Here is a 17,356-nt window from a genome sequence, read left to right on the forward strand (position 1 = left end):
CTTATATTTACTAATACACATTTTTGCAATCAAAATAATGTGATTAAGTACCTTATTATTTTGGCATATATTACTAGGTTGATAACCAAACAAGACATCGTGTTCTGAGAGGTGCACATTTGATCCTGTATTTCTAAACATATAATGGACAACATTTTCCCAAAAGCTCGTCAACTTCTCACATTGCCCAAAAAAGTGTTCAACATATTAATCAATGTGTTTACAAAATGTACATACTTTTGTTTCTCTAATTTTCATTTTTTTTAATAATATATTCGTGGGATAAATATTATGTAATATTTTCCATTGTAACAATCGCAATCTTTCTTCTTTTGTACATTTGCTTGCTAACAGCCAATAATTGTGATCTACTTTAACCTGATATTTATGTAACCAAAATGTAACAGCGCAAGGCTCGCTCGCTTTTGACTGGACTATCAGCATGCGAAACTTTCTCGCGGAGGGGTTAATGATCACAGGGTTCCGTGTGTCAAGGTCATTATTGTGTTCGCCTGCTCGCGGGCTGGCTGTGTTTTTGCGAAGTGCAAGCGCTCGCACAGCAGTCTTTGCGCCGTTCTAAAAAAATCTAGAGGGACTGTATCCTATCTTTGTGCACAGCTGGTTAAAAGGAATCATATCTCCGTTAACCCAAATATCTTTCACCGTATCTAAGTGCGCTTCTATCCATTTTTTTAAAATATAAGCTTTTATTTTTATAAACCACTTTTATATTGTTCCACAAACATTGATCGCCAAAGCGATCTTCTCTCTCATAAATCAATGCTTTATTATGGATTCATTTTAAGAGAACTTCTGTCCAAAAGTTTGATCGAATGCATTCAATACCTTGGAACAGTTTTAGTGGTGTTGTGGCTTTAAAACAAAGTAAATTTCTTCCCAATACCTGATAAAGACTTAATGGAATCGTTGTCCACGGTTCATGTTTTTGTTGTTGAAGTTTTGCTGCCCATGTGAGTAAAAAAGAAGTCTGCATATCGTGGACGTTTATCATGTTAATACCACCTTCTTCCACCACATTACACAATACATTTCGGCTTTTGTATTTGAATACTTCCTTTTCCAGAGAAATCTGAACAAAATAGTATTCAACTTATCGAGAACTTTAACAGGGGCAAGAAGCGCCTGCATAACGTAAACAAATTGTGAAACTAAGAAGGACTTAATAATACATAATTTGCCGCTTGTACTTAAATTTCTTCTTGACTATCTGCAAATGATTTGTTCAACTTTTTCAAGTCTTTTGGACCATTTTTCCATAATTTCAGAGGCCGGGATGTCCTTTTTAAAACTGACTAATTCCCATGATTATAACCTGGGTATTCCATTTAATATCGCAATATTTCTCTTGACAGTTTATACGCGATCCCAACCACATTGCTTCCGTTTTACTTTTATTTAATTTCAAGCGAGATATATTGGAGAAATCATCAATGATTTTCAAAACCGTTTCCATGTCGTTTTTATCTTGAAGTAAAACAGTTATGTCATCGGCGTACATAGCCATTTTCAAGATACGCGATGTTTGTTCTGCAAAACCTACATCTGGTAAGGCAAATCCTTTAATATTGGGGTGACTTCGGATTTTGATTGCTAATAATTCTACAGCAAGCACGAAGGCCAAAGGTGAGAGGGGACATCCCTGACGGATTCCGGAATTCACACTTATTTCTTCCGAAATCCAACCCATATAATTTATGCAGCTCGTGGTGTTTGTCATTAAAACTGTAATCCATTTAACAAATGTTTCGCCAAAACCAATTTTTTTAAAGGACCAGACCACATAGTCTTTTGAGATGGAATCGTAGGCTCGGGCGTAGTCAAGCGCAAGTAATATATTACCTGCTTGATTTCTTTCATTAGCGTAATTAATGACATCATCAATTAATCTAATCAAGTTACTTGCCTTTCTTCCCTTAATAAATCCTGTCTGATCTTCTGGCACGAGGTCAGAAATAACACCAGATAAGCGCTGCGATAAACATTTTGCCAGCATTTTATAATCTGTATTGGTTACAGATATAGGGTCTCCAATTCTTAAGGCTATCTCTCGGCAAATCTTTACCCTTATGGATCAACGTGATAACTGCTCTTTTCTGAGTATCTGACAATTCACCGACTCTAAATGCACTTTGAAGGGAATTAACCACCATCATTTTTACTTTAGGCCAAAAAAAATTCATGAAACTTGTAGTCAATCCGTCTAAACCTGGTGACGAACCATTTTTTAATAAAGACAGCGCCCTGCCGATTTCTAACACGGTATTGGGGTGTGCATATGGGTGTGCACGTTAAAGATCTCACGATTGACAAAAGGGTCTTTCCTGGCAAAATTGTATAGGCATAGATAAAAAATGTCCTCCAAATACCCGTGTGACTTGGAATAACAGGCCGTAAAAAGTAAATATTCGCCGTAATGGCTTGAGATTTACTGGCCAATGTGAATGCGTGATGTATTGTGTAAAAAAATCCATCTCACACGGCAGAAATTAATATGTAAATCGCCGTGAGCTCTTGTGAGAAGGGGCGATTAATAAATGTCCATTATTATTATTATTATTAAAATCAGTTTCCAAAACATATTTTCGTTCGTCATTTAACTGAGGAATATTTGAATTAAGAACTTTACTTTCAGCATCCTCCTCAACAAAATTCCCATTTTTATCAAACACGTTATTGTAAAATCTCACTTGCTCCTGTAAAATTCCTTTTTGCGTCGTTATTGAGAGCCATTTTCATCAATTAATCTGTCCATAAATTTTAAATTAGCTTTCACTTTTTCCATATTTAAAAAATATAATATCCCTTCACATGCACAATTCTATATAACATATTACAACCAAATACAATAGCAAATAAGCAAAAAAAACATGGTTTGAAAGGGTAGCTGTATTGGGTTTTTTTTCGAACGATGTAAGGATCACTATATCCCGCCAAACCGCAACACGGTGGCCTAGTGGTAAGGCGTCCGCCCAGTGAGCGGGAGGTCGTGGGTTCGAACCCCGGCAGGGATACCTAAGACTTTAAAATTGGCAATCTAGTGGCTGCTCCGCCTGGCGTCTGGCATTATGGGGTTAGTGCTAGGACTGGTTGGTCCGGTGTCAGAATAATGTGACTGGGTGAGACATGAAGCCTGTGCTGCGACTTCTGTCTTGTGTGTGGCGCACGTTAAATGTCAAAGCAGCACCGCCCTGATGTGGCTCTTCGTGGTCGGCTGGGCGTTAAGCAAACAACCAACCAAACAAACAAACAAAATATATCCCGCCAACTAGAGTTATTACGGCTTGTTGATTTTGCTGATATAAAAGTCATTTTTTTCTCACTTCATTGGTGCAAACAGTGTAATTTTGTGTTGTAAATTTTATTGATATGCAATTGTTGTTATATTTGTAAGCATAAGAGAGAGAGAGAGAGAGAGAGAGAGAGAGAGAGAGAGAGAGAGAGAGAGAGAGAGATTTTTCACTCCATCAAAGTGTCTCCTTTTGAATGCTAAATATAAGTCAGGGAATACGTCTAAAAATGGCATCCAAATTCCAGGAAATATGTATATTACCTGGATATTTTAGGGAATATATATATTCATTGAGTGAAACAGGGAATACGTATAAATCAAATCTCTTATATTATTAAAAGCTGCATCAAAAGGTTTGCAACATTGATATCGGGACTACACAAAATAGAATGTTTATATAATGGGTGGTGGTGGATAATGCTGTCTGGATTAAAATATAAAAAGAGGTAAACAGGTGGCGAACTGTATTAAGTTTCACTGACGGTCTAGTCTTCAGTGACAGTGCAAATAACAAATCAGAGGTGATTCTTGCTAATCATCAAGCTTTTATTTATCCGTATGAATTTAGCAATGAAAAACGGATTGACAATTAAGGTTAAAGAGAGAGGAAGGGAGAGAAAGAAGGAGGGGGAGAGAGAGGGAGGGGGGAGAGAGGGAGGGGGGAGAGAGGAAGGGCGAGAGAGAGGGATGCGTGGAATACGTGGGGGTGGGGGGCCGTGGAAAGGAGCAGCTAGTCGTAGAGCGGTTCGACTCGCGCAGTGGCTATACATTACACGGTTCGCGTGCCATCAATTAGAACGTCGTCAAGCAGGTAGCCCGCTGAGAAACCTACTGGAGAGCTAGAGAGACAGCTGGACGCATTCCTTGTTTATGGTCAGCAGATTAATGTACTGCCACACTGAGATTGAAATCGCAGAGGCTTACATCGGACTGGGTGGCCGAGTGGTAACGCACTTGCGGAAGCGAGAGGTTGCGAGTTCGACCCTGGGTCAGGGCGTTAGCAATTTTCTCCCCCCTTTCCTAACCTAGGTGGTGGGTTCAAGTGCTAGTCTTTCGGATGAGACGAAAAACCGAGGTCCCTTCGTGTACACTACACTGGGGTGTGTACGTTAAAGATCCCACGATTGACAAAAGGGTCTGTCCTGGCAAAATTGAATAGGCATAGATAAAAAATTTCCACCAAAATACCCGTGTGACTTGGAATAATAGGCCGTGAAAAGTAGGATATGCGCCGAAATGGCTGCGATCTGCTGGCCGATGTGAATGCGTGATGTATTGTGTAAAATAAATTCCATCTCACACGGCATGAATATTATTAAATCCCTGCGCCTTGAATATGTGCGCGATATAAATTGCATAAAATAAAATTAAAATAAATAAATCCCTGCGCTTAGAGCTGTACCCACGGAATACGCGCGATATAAGCCTCATATTGATTGATTGATTGACATCCTCGTATAGTCATAGTATACTGACACCAGTCCTAGCATGATAGAGCGGCTGTCACTATAGGTGTCTCTCTTTGTGTGTCTGTATTATATTACTTGTGATTAAAACAAAAAATGCCTGATGGGAAACAAATAGAAAAAAATGTTATGACAGGGATTCCCCTAATATTTCCGAATGTCATTTCTACAATGACGCTTTAAATAACGTCTTGATGAAAGTTGGTTGACGTGAAATGTGGCTTGAAAAAAAAAGAGCATTACAGCAAGCAGAGAATGCAGAGAATAGGGAATATTATCTGTCATAGGGGTACGATACCAGTTAATCACGTTCAACCGAATGTTTGGAGATTCGAGAGTGGAGGATAAGTAGAGTGATATATGGGGGGGGGGGGGTGTCATTATTGAAGAGAGAGAGATGGAGAGAGAGGAGAGTTGGGAAAAGAGAGAGTGTGTGTAAGAAGGTGAGAGACAGAGGGCGATGGGGAGAGGTTGAGTGATCATATGAGGGGTGTTGTCAATATTAGAGAGATAGAGGGGAAGAGAAGGAGAGAGAGAGATGGGAGGGTGAAGAAAGAGAGAGAGTGTGTAAGATGCCTCCATAAGAGATGTAGCCTAGAATAAAAGCAATATCTCTCGATACATGTATTATTTATCTTAACATGTAAGTTATTGTTCGTAGGCCTAATATGAAAACAATAATTTTGAAGTCTGAATCCAGTATCATTATTTTGAACTGTTTCGGTCTGTACAACGCTTCCGTGTAGCATATATATCTTTCATATTCTCTTGGGACGGGCCAGGGAATGTGTTACAAACTAACGCTTGCTTATATCAGCAAGCCCAGTCAGTTCTAGCAGAGGGAATGAAATACAATTATGCTCTAGATTGGTCTCTAGGTACTCTACGGAATGTACGCGAGTAGTAACATATGATAGCGGTCAGTGGATCAGTTACCAACATTCCTACTGACATCTGGTAGTGATTTAGTCTTGATGGTGATCGGTGCTTTCCTTCGTTAGCCACTGGACTTGTCAGTTACATTTTGACGATTATCTGAGCGACCCCTTTTACAGAAAATTCAAATATCAACCGAACCCATTCATGGAAGATCAAATAGGATGTACATTAGGTCCCTAATCACGAAGAGGGTCACCTAGAAACTCGCTCAAATATGTGATTTTTCTTGATACATTGTTAACTAATCTAAAAGATTGGAGTTTTCCTAACAATACACACACACAACGTATTCGTTTTGATAACAAAAATAATGATATGGCATGTATCAATAGCCGGCATGTGATAAAGGGGTAACAAAATAATAATTAACAAGTGACCATAATGATCCTAATACTTTCCGTTTATCATCTCGTGCTGTGGTTGTTGTTTTATTATTTAAAGTCTTCGTCTCGGGCTGATTGGTCCTGATATGGCTCAAAAGAGTCGGCTGGACCGAAAGCAAAAATCAAGTAAAGTATCTGGGGCTGATAGAACATATGGACCCTAACGGGTGTATGGTCAGCAGTATATTAAAACCCTTCATGGCCGGATAATATGGTACCTAGGGTCACCAAAGTTCAGAGCTTCTCGGCATCGACTCCGATGAGCATGCTTCCTAATAGTGGTGTCAACAGTTTTATCAGTTTTGGAGAAAAGTGGGTGCAAACGAAAACATTTAAACAATGCCTGACGGGATAATGTTGGCACTACACTCTAAACAAAAGTGTTCCACTCCTGAACACCCTTTCTGTAACCACTTCTGAACACCCTTTTAGTAGAACACTTTTGGAACACTTTTGGAACACAAAAAGTGTTCTATACACAAAAAAGTGTTCCAAAAGTGTTCCAAAAGTGTTCCAAAAGTGTTCACATCTGAACACTTTTAAGTGTTCACCCTGCTGTAACCACTTCTGAACACATAAAAGTGTTCAGGTCAACACTTTTAGAACACTTTTGGAACACTTTTGGAACACTTTTGGAACACTTTTAGAACACTTTTAGAACACTTTTAGAACACTTTTGGAACACTTTTAGAACACTTTTAGAACACTTTTGGAACACTTTCATCCTGCACTGTCATACAATTCAGAAAGACATTAAAATCAAAATTTTCTGAGCAAAGAAGCATTTTTAATTGACAAAAAGAAATGTCTGCAGCAGTCGCAGAACAAACGGGTCTGGGGTAGGAATTGTTGAACACATAATATACCGAGCAACAAAATTCGTCATTGTTTGATTGACAAAATCTTCATCAATTATAGAGTTAGAATTATTAAACTACAAAAGTTTAATGAAGGCATGTTTGACCTTGCTTTTGTGTGATTATTTTGATGCTGTGACTGTTTTAACACACAAGACAAGCAGGTTCATCGTAAAACACATAATGCGCGCTCGCAGCACGTGCAAGTAGAGCAGGAGAAATCTGATATGTGAGATGTGTTCACTAATGCATTAGCAACCAAAAGATACCATGGCACGCTTGCTGCCAGTCTCACTTTTGAAACAGCCAGGATGCCAAGATTGACACCACCAAAATGCCAGGTCGATTTAAAGCTGGGGGTGATCCAGAAGCGCTGGCATGTGCTTTAAACGTGCATGTGTCAACAGTTTATCACCTTCTGCAATGTTCTGGTGACATTGGAAGCACTGCAGTTATGCAACGCGGTAGATTTTTTCGCATTACCCCAATAAGACAAGATCGCAATTTCCTTCCACAACGTCTTCGACATCGATTCAATTCAGCCGCTGACAATACCAGGAACATCACTGGTAGCAACCAGTGTCCGATCAGTGGCCAGAGAACGCGATGAAGGCTGACTGAGCGAGACCTCCAAAACTTCGTTTTGTCCCGTGTGTTGAAACAATCGCAGCATCAAAATACTCACGCAACAGCTGTGTCAAACATGCCTTCATCAAAATGTTGTGGTTTGATAATTCTAACTCCATAATTGTTCGAGATTTTGTCAATCAAACATTGCAGAATTTTTTCGCGTTTCTTTTGTTGCTCGGTATATGTTGCTATTAAATAATATGAACGGAGCTCTGGTAAACCCCATCTTGAAAGTTCACACACGAAAGTCCGATAACAAAAACACCCTTCAGAGTTGGGAGGATTCCAGGCCCTTGGTCTTTGGTTTAGTTTTCAACTCGCTGTCCGGAACATCCTGTTCGAAATAAAAGTGAGTTTTAGAACATGATGCATTTCCAACTCTTAACAGGTTTGTGTTAAACGTTTGTACTTAATTGATAACACTGAAGTGTAAATCTTAACTAATAGTGGACTTCTTCTTGCTGTCAGCAGATCTCCAACAATCGCAGTTACAGGTAAACTTTTTTTTATTCCAGAACGGGCATAGGTCACATAACAGAACAAATACGTCACGTCCAATTCGCTCTCACCTTCCCAACACACAATGACACTCGCATGCACGCACATGCACACACGACTGAATGTAAAAAGTAATCCCTCTTGAAGCAGGAGTCTGTCCCTAAGAACAAAAAGTAGAATTAAAATAGGTCTTTCGCAAGGATTTCATTAGCGCGTGGCCACTCTGGAAAATGGCACTCTACAAATTGTTTATATAAGGTAAGCAGTAAACCGTACTGCTAATGTGGCGAGGCCTTGAGCACGCCCGTTTTCCTTAACTCGTTCTTAACCTATGTGAACCCAGGGAAAACACCTTGTCAACAATCACTGGAAGCCAAAGATCACTGTCGCAATTAATCGTGAACTCCGATGAGTTTTAGTTTAAAGAAAAGGGTGTCATATTGAATGCACCCTCTAGTAATCCGTTTGTAAAGAAACTACCTAAGTTTTGTTGGTTTGATCTAAATAATGAATTATAAGGAAATCATTTATTATGTAATGTATTCTATATTATAGAATGCATTCTATAACGTCCCGAACTGCCTTCTATGATAAAATGCATTCTATTTACACAAAATACCAAAATGCTTTTTATGATAGAATGCGTTCTTTAACGTCCTGAAATGCATTATAATTTATATGCATAATGTCCCGAAACTACAACAGGCCAGCCCCGCAAAGAAAAGCAGAACCACACACACACACACACACACTCACACACAGCCACACACACGCACAGAGAGAGAGAGAGAGAGAGAGAGAGAGAGAGAGAGAGAGAGAGAGAGAGAGAGAGAGAGAGACAGACAGACAGACAGAGAGACAGAGACAGAGAGAGAGAGACAGACAGAGAGAGAGACAGAGAGAGAGAGAGACAGAGAGACAGAGACAGAGAGAGAGAGAGACAGAGAGAGAGAGAGAGACAGAGAGAGAGAGACACAGAGAGAGAGAGAGAGACAGAGAGAAAGAGAGAGCTGTGTGTGAGAGTGTTTGTAGATCTGCTTTCGAAGCAGGGACCATACCGAGCTGGCCTGTAGAAGTTTTGTGGCGCTTTATGGAATGCATTCTATCATAAGAATGCATTCTATCATAAGAATGCATTGTTGGACGTTATAGAATGCATTCTATTATAATAGAATACATTTCTGGGCAAATGACAAGTATGATTGAATGCATTCTATATTATACAATGTTTTCTATTTTATAGAATGCATTCTATAAATATAGAATGTGTTCTATGATATGGAATGCATTCTTTAATATAAAATGCATTCTAATTTCTATCATAATTTTCTAAAATATTTCATTATTTAGATCAAACTAACCAAAACTTACAAACGGATCGCTTTTAACTCACGTGATCTCAAGCTAAACCTACGTGAACCGAAGGAAAACACCTTGTCAGCGACCATTGGAGGCCAGCGATCACTGTCAAAACCAATCATAAACTCCGATGAGAATATTTTCAAAAGAAAAGGGTGTCATATTGAATGCACCCTGCATACACAGTTAGCGGCAATGGCAGATCCAAGCGGATCAGCAGCGTGTTGTCTGTTGGCCATGCTTTGACTAAAGCTGGCCTCAGTGTTTACGGCACTACTCTACCATAACGAATGGAAATTCTGAGTAGACTAAGTTCAGGAAAACATTTTATCATTGCAGGCCTCAGCACTCACTGAACTTAAAAATATGTATATTTTTTCCACCTTTTAAGGAGAAGACTGCAAAATAGGGCAGCATTCTCAAAATGTAACTGCGCTGTATCCCACAGAAAGCTTAAACTTACATGAAGTGCATCCACAAGGTTTCGTCGCATTACTGTTAGCTCCATCTCCAGAAAGTGAACTGCCTCAGCGAAGCAGTATGGTTCCTGCACACACAAGATGCATGTTAAGAAATCAAACACTATTTTACTGAAGTTCCACATCGTAGCAACACTGACAAGTGTTCTGATTCTCATACTTTTGTTTATTGTGAAACTGTGTATCAACATTTAGATTTCTGTCAAATGTGGAAGGAGAGGGGGCTGGCTGTGTGTGTGTGTGTGTGTGTGTGTGTGTGTGTGTGGTGTGTGTGTGTGTGTGTGTGTGTGTGTCCACATATGAGTTTGGCGACTGTCTGGTGTGTTTTGCACGGAGATATTAATTTTGAAACAGAGTATTTCAGCAAATAGTATAATCAATGATTCCGCAACCGCCGGCACAATTGGCCTAGTGGTAAGGCGTCCGCCCGGTGATCGGGAGGTCGTGGCTTCGAACCCCGGCCGGGTCATACCTAAAACTTTAAAATTGGCAATCTAGTGGCTGCTCCGCCTGGCGTCTGGCATTATGGGGTTAGGGCTAGGATTGGTTGGTCCGGTGTCAGAATAATGTGACTAGGTGAGACATGAAGCCTGTGCTGCGACTTCTGTCTTGTGTGTGGCGCACGTTAAATGTCAAAGCAGCACCGCCCTGATATGGCCCTTCGTAGTCGGCTGGGCGTTAAGCAAACAAACAAACAAAACTTATCAGATCAATTTGAAAGTCAATATTTCTCTGCAAAACTACACACTATATGCAAATGCAGGACATGCGTACCTTTGTAAACACGTCTGGGTTGCCGTCAGTGCCTCCTGTTCATCCTCAGTGCAATTCAGAAGAAATGTGCGCAGGTTACGCCCACATCGATTCGCCACATGGGCACATCAGCTCAAACGGCTTCCCAGTTCCCTGAAAGTGTGATAGATCTGTGAAATCAAATACAACCAAGCATGCATAGAATTATTCTAAATTGCGCACACAATCAACCTGGCCACTATTATGATGAATGTTGTTCATTAATGTATGCTGTTTTTAGCCTACCGCTTCACTTTATCTAGCGTGCAGATCGTACATCTATGGTCTAACCAAAGGAAGAAGAAGAATTCGAAAATCTGCAAATGCACAGGCGGAAGGTATCGTTCACTGGACCACCATTATAATTATAAGGAACCCCTGGACATACAAGTATAACAATAACACAAAACCAAGCACATCAACCAGAATAAAAAATCAACATCAAATTGAAATAGAGTTTATTTACCAACGCAGAACTAATGTAAAAGGTCCACTGATCAGCTGAAACCGTTGCGACAGCAAAATTAGAGAAATTGTCTTCAAACGTCCACAGATACAAGTAACAGGAACATGTTACAACAAAAATACGAGTGACTAAGCTTAGATGAATTAATACAAAATCTCAGCAAGCAACTTACAGATAACAATCGGAAATCCTGAGCCAAATCAACGCAGCGACAACGCAGACAGGTCCACAGATCTAAAAGTGTCAACGTTCTTTTTTGGTCCAGCTGAAGCATGATGGGACAATTAGTAACATTATTAAATTGTAAAAATAAAAATGCTAATACTTACCGCTTATTAGATGTCTCAGATGAAATAAATGTTTGATGAAAAAATATAAGCACAACACGATTAAAAACAAAAACAAAAAAACGTCCCGCAGCGGTCTAGGGGGTATAAAAATTATATACTCTAAGCGACACGAAATCCCGACGAGTCTCCGTAGCTCAATCGGTAGAGCGCTGACATGGCAAGGCGAAGATCTCGGGTTCGAATCTGCTCAAGGCCCAAATATTTTTAATGTATTATTTTATTCGGATCATGACTAAAAGACGAAGTGGAACACTTGTGGAACACTTGTTGAACACGTGTGTTCACCTGGTGTTCCACTGTGCAAAAAAGTGTTTACCATGTGTTCCAAAAGTGTTCAGGTAGCAGAAGATGCTTCAGGATAACACATTGAGAACACTTTCTGTGTTCCAAAAGTGTAAAAATGTGTTCACCCTAACACTTTAAGTGTTCACCCTAAACACTTTCAGTGTTCTCAAAGTGTTATAAAATTTAGAGTGTAGGATCATCAAACTACAGAGCAAATCAATATCAATCACCACAAACTGGGGCCTTAAATTCGGAGAAAATAACTGTGTCCTTACTGGAGACAATTGAGTTTGTTTGTTTAATTGTTTGTTTGCTTAACGCCCAGCCGACCACGAAGGGCCATATCAGGGCGGTGCTGCTTTGACATATAACGTGCGCCACACACAAGACACAAGTCGCAGCACAGGCTTCATGTCTCACCCAGTCACATTATTCTGACACCGGACCAACCAGTCCTAGCACTAACCCCATAATGCCAGACGCCAGGCGGAGCAGCCACTAGATTGCCAATTTTAAAGTCTTAGGTATGACCCGGCCGGGGTTCGAACCCACCACTAGGCGCCTTACCACTAGGCCAACCGGACGCCTTACCACTAGGCCAACCGTGCATGTCAAATCAAGTTTACTCTCAAACCTATCAAGTTGTTATCGTTGTTAGTTATTGGAATGGCAAAAACGGGAACATCCATTGCCTATGGTTTTTGTAATGTCATAGCTGTATTTTCCCCTGAAACTTTTGCAAATTATTTGTAGGCCAGTTGGTTAGGACACTCTTGCTTCATCATGTTCTAATCACGTACGTTCGAATCCACGCGGTGTCACTTTTTTTCTCCCTTTCCCCTACGCTACATTACTTTTCAGGGAATGTGTGCTGTTCATTGTTATTTTATTTTACTGATACGTTTTTTATAATTTAATTCGTCATCCAGCGGGAACGTTTGCGATTGTTCCATTCCGTAAGTATGCATGTATGTATGTCACAATATAGGAACTGCGATAAATCCTGAACCGCTAAGTATTTTTCAACCAAACTTTGTAGGTAGATGTAGACACACGATAGCCTATTGTGTGCAACATTTATATTGGATATGTCAAAGGTCAAGGTCATTACGGGGCCCGATGGTCAAAATACATAATCAGCCATATCTCCCAAAGTTCTGGGAATATTTCAATGAAACTTTTTTCATTACATACTCTGAGGAAGGGTCTACAAAATAGCAGTACAAAATACCAAGTCACAGCGAGAAATGTTTTACAAATTCGAGTTAATTTTTTTTAAGTTGAAGGGACTAATGTGCTGCGTCTTCATGTTCAATTTCATAAAACATGGTTGGCTGGTTCCAAAGTTATAAGGGTTTTAGCGTTTGATTCTCCAATGCATAAACATCCATATCTCCCAAAGTTCTGGGAATATTTCAATGAAACCTTTTTTATTACATACTCCGAGGAAGGGTCTACAAAATAGCAGTTACAAATTACAAAATCACAGCGAAATGTTTTTCGCAGAAAATCGAGTTGATTTTTTTCTCTTTTGAATTCATGAAGGGACTAATGGCCTGCGTCTTCATGTTTAATTTCATTAAAAAAAAAATGGTTGGCTGGTTCCAAAGTTATAAGGGTTTTTACCATCATATGTGTGGTTATCATATGACTGATAGTTAAATAAGGCTTCGCTGATCAGGGGAGCTAATCTACTCCAATCACCATCGCTTTGAAGCTATGAATACAATAATAAATCAGTCATGATTCAGACAGATAAGTCGACCATTGCAACAATAATAGCAATTGATCATGGGATGGATTCGCATATACACTTTAATATCCACACCATCAGTGATTAATGAAAATCATCAAACATTTGTTACATCCCGTGAGGAGCACGAGTATTGCTAGTGATAATAATAATAAACATTTAGAATCCGAATACTTCCTAATGCAAGGAGCCCTAGTCGTTTACATAAACCGAAGATGGGGAGGTAGAACTTTTCTCTCCCTTCTTCAATGCTAGCGTTCTTGGCCAGGGCACGGTAACTTGATCCCAACACGAAAAGGAACGCTGAAAACATGGTCCTGTGGCGCCGCGAACCGGTGGTCAGCATCTGACTTACAGTGCTAGCTCGCGAAGCCACGGCGAAAGGGCTACGGCTGTAACCCGATAACGGCATCGGCTGATAACAAGTTCACGCTGATATCAATGGCCTTGCTGCATCGCCAATTATCCTTCTGAGGCTCGGGCACCCCGCTGCACCAGCCTCTCCTTTCACCTCTACTTCTGGTGGCCCAATCGGAGGGAGGTTCCTCTGCCAGCCACCGATGCTCTGGTTGCTTCTTCGCCTTTTCGTGATATTTGACCTCCTTGACCTCTAATAACATCTAGCCTTGTGTAGAGCACTTGCAAATTGGCGATTTATCACAAAATCAGGACTATCATAATGTAAGACAAGTACCATACACTTATAACTTTTTTCGTATTTTTTTGTTGCTGTTTAATTTTATTATTATCATAAAACTATTAATATTATAATTAAGTTCTCATGACCCACAATCTTGACAATAACTGAAGTAATGACATCAGTGACTATGCCTTGAAGCTCTTGGACAACATTCAAGTGTGTGATATTTATTCTGATATTACTGACAACCTTGAAAAATAACTGTGAAGTAAAACAGCACCCGAGACTATTAGCCCTGACATATATTTGACAATGTTCAAAAAATGTTTCTGCTACTATGGGAATAACTGAGGTAATGGCGTGAAGTAATTAATATGTGTTGTTCATAAATGTGTAATATTGTGTTTCACTATGGCTCTCACTGATTGTACACGAGGGTCCATAACTCTACAGTCTCGTGCCCTGTTCCCCACTGACGCTGCTGCTCCATTTAGCGAAACAGTCATGCCTAGTGAGTTAGATAACCTGCAGACAGCAGCGGCACCCACCACCCCCCACCCCCACTCCTCCGAAAATAAACAAAGGGACCATAAGGACCATTAAACCGCAAGCTTATTACCCCACTCCTGGAATGAAGTAAAAGAAGACCCCAAAAATAAATACAAAATTAAAAAATAAAAACACCTGCCAAATTAAAGAAGTTTGTAACATGAACTATAAAAGATGATTAACCAACAATCAAAAAACAAGAGGAATGGGTTCAAAGGGATCCCTGCGTCACATTTCACACACAAAAAATAACATGAGATTTAACCCACGGCAACCTTGGAGACCACAGGCGAACATTGACATACCAACTATATCTATATATATATACGACTAGTGTCTGTGTGTGTGTGTGTCTGTGTGTCTGTGTGTCTGTGTGTCTGTGCGCGATGCGCGGCCAAGGTTCTCGATGGATCTGTTTCAAATTTGGTGATCATATTCAGGTACACCCTGGACACAACCTGGTCGATGAGATATTTCAACACGTGCTCTCAGCGCGCTGCGCGGAACCGATTTTGGTTCCACCTCAGCTATTTTGGTTCCACCTCAGCTTACCCGGGCCCCCATACCGACACACCATAGCCGCTACACCACATCACAACGCCAAAGTTCTCGGTGGTTCTTTTTCAAATTTGGACACCGTATTCAGCTACACCCCGGACACAATATCATCGATGAGATATTTCAACACGTGCTCTCAGCGCGCAGCGCTAAACTCATGTTCGTTTTTGTGTTCATTTCACCATTATAAGTAACTCTTCCTTATCTTCTCCAGTGTTTGGCGTTTATCTCCCTTCCTTCGTGTGGCTTTCCCGTTCAGTTGTAAGTTACTATTTATTTTTAGAATGTCACTGCGCTGTCCAGAACGCTTCCCTTGCACCCGTAAGTTGTTCTTACTGTCAAAGTGAAAAGGTCGAATCAATTTATAGCCACGCGAAAAATACACTCTCACCTATCTCTATATATTTATAGATACAGATATGCATATATATATACGGCTTCTCTGTGTGTGTGTGTGTTTGTGTGTGTGTGTAGGCAAAAACCTATGTATTATAGAGTTCTGTTTGTGATGGGGTCTAGCGGCTTTTGTCTGTCTGCATGTTCTGGCATGTGAGAAGCCACAGCAGATAATATAGGGCTAAGAAATAAGCTCTAAAATTCTCAATCCCGTTTGACAGGACTTCGCCTTTCAAAGGTGATTGTGGTGAACCGCCACGCTGTCTGTCTCTGTCGCGCCGTTCACCCCAAATTCCCGTTTCTGAGAGTGACTATTTTTAGAATGTCACTGCGCTGTCCAGAACGCTTCCCTTGCACCCGTAAGTTGTTCTTACTGTCAAAGTGAAAAGGTCGAATCAATTTATAGCCACGCGAAAAATACACTCTCACCTATCTCTATATATTTATAGATACAGATATGCATATATATATACGGCTTCTCTGTGTGTGTGTGTGTTTGTGTGTGTGTGTAGGCAAAAACCTATGTATTATAGAGTTCTGTTTGTGATGGGGTCTAGCGGCTTTTGTCTGTCTGTATGTTCTGGCATTTGAGAAGCCACAGCAGATAATATAGGGCTAAGAAATAAGCTCTAAAATTCTCAATCCCGTTTGACAGGACTTCGCCTGCAGAGGTGATTGTGATGAACCGCCACGCTGTCTGTCTCTGTCTCGCGATTCACCCCGGCGAAGCCGGGTATTCCTCTAGTACGCCATAACGGGTTACAATTATAGATTGCGCTCACAACTGTTTTTGTCTGCCTTTACCTCGCGGGCTTTTTCGGGCTATGTAAGGATAATTTTGTTTAACTTCAACTAAGAACTTGATTTACAGACACATTTTTAGCGGAAACACCCTGAATTGTTTCAACAGAGTTGAAGGGTCGTCTTCTGAGTATGTACTACAAACATTTTGATTAAAATATTCAAAGAAGTTTGGGAGATCTATTGATGTTCACGTGTATGTGGGGTTATGGAGTCGTCGAGTCGAAGACTGTGCGGAAACGGTACGCCGATTACATCATGTTACATATACACAACCTATATACTATGGCTGTGTAGCCTAATCACAATTAAATTGGACGTGCACGAACCATACATTTTAATATTTTGAACCGAGTGACACCAAATGCTTTGATGTTCGAGTCTGTACTTTCAAGCAACACAGCATGATTCATCCCATGTGTTTTACACCATAAGTGTAGCAGAAGTCCCTATACAATCTTCATGTATCATACCATTATATAATCTATGATATATATTAATTATATATGTATAGATAAGGCTATACACTTATCATTGCTTGCATTAAACCAGACAAATAGAGACAGACAGAGATAGGGACAGACGGAGAGACCGACGCGGAAACAGATAAATAAAGACAGACAGGAGGAGAAAGAGAGGGAGAGACTGAGAGGGAGAGATCTAAAGACAGAGACAGACAGCGGTAACAGCATCAAAATACATCATTTAACAACGATATCTAAAAGCATAATACTATTGGTGGTATATGAAGAAAAGTATTGAAAGGAGTGCCTGGCGGGATAATAGTAGGACTACGAATATAAGTTTTAGTTACAATCGTGTGAAGCCATCTTTGAAGGCATACG

General features: G+C 40.2%; 1 long non-coding RNA gene across 2 annotated transcripts; it reads right to left on the bottom strand.

Annotated features, from left to right (window-relative positions):
* Positions 1–6,875: 6,875 nt before the first annotated feature.
* On the bottom strand, positions 6,876–11,631 carry LOC138957103 (uncharacterized). Of its 2 annotated transcripts, none has more exons than XR_011452927.1 (4): positions 11,180–11,631; positions 10,696–10,827; positions 9,906–9,989; positions 6,876–7,919 (listed from the first exon to the last, which is right to left on the bottom strand). It is a non-coding gene; the product is annotated as an uncharacterized lncRNA (long non-coding RNA). The 2 variants fall into 2 exon arrangements; XR_011452926.1 differs by having other exon boundaries at positions 11,352–11,628.
* Positions 11,632–17,356: the final 5,725 nt, after the last annotated feature.

The sequence above is a fragment of the Littorina saxatilis genome, unplaced genomic scaffold (assembly GCF_037325665.1).
Source record: "Littorina saxatilis isolate snail1 unplaced genomic scaffold, US_GU_Lsax_2.0 scaffold_568, whole genome shotgun sequence".
Taxonomy (NCBI): Eukaryota; Metazoa; Mollusca; class Gastropoda; order Littorinimorpha; family Littorinidae; genus Littorina; species Littorina saxatilis.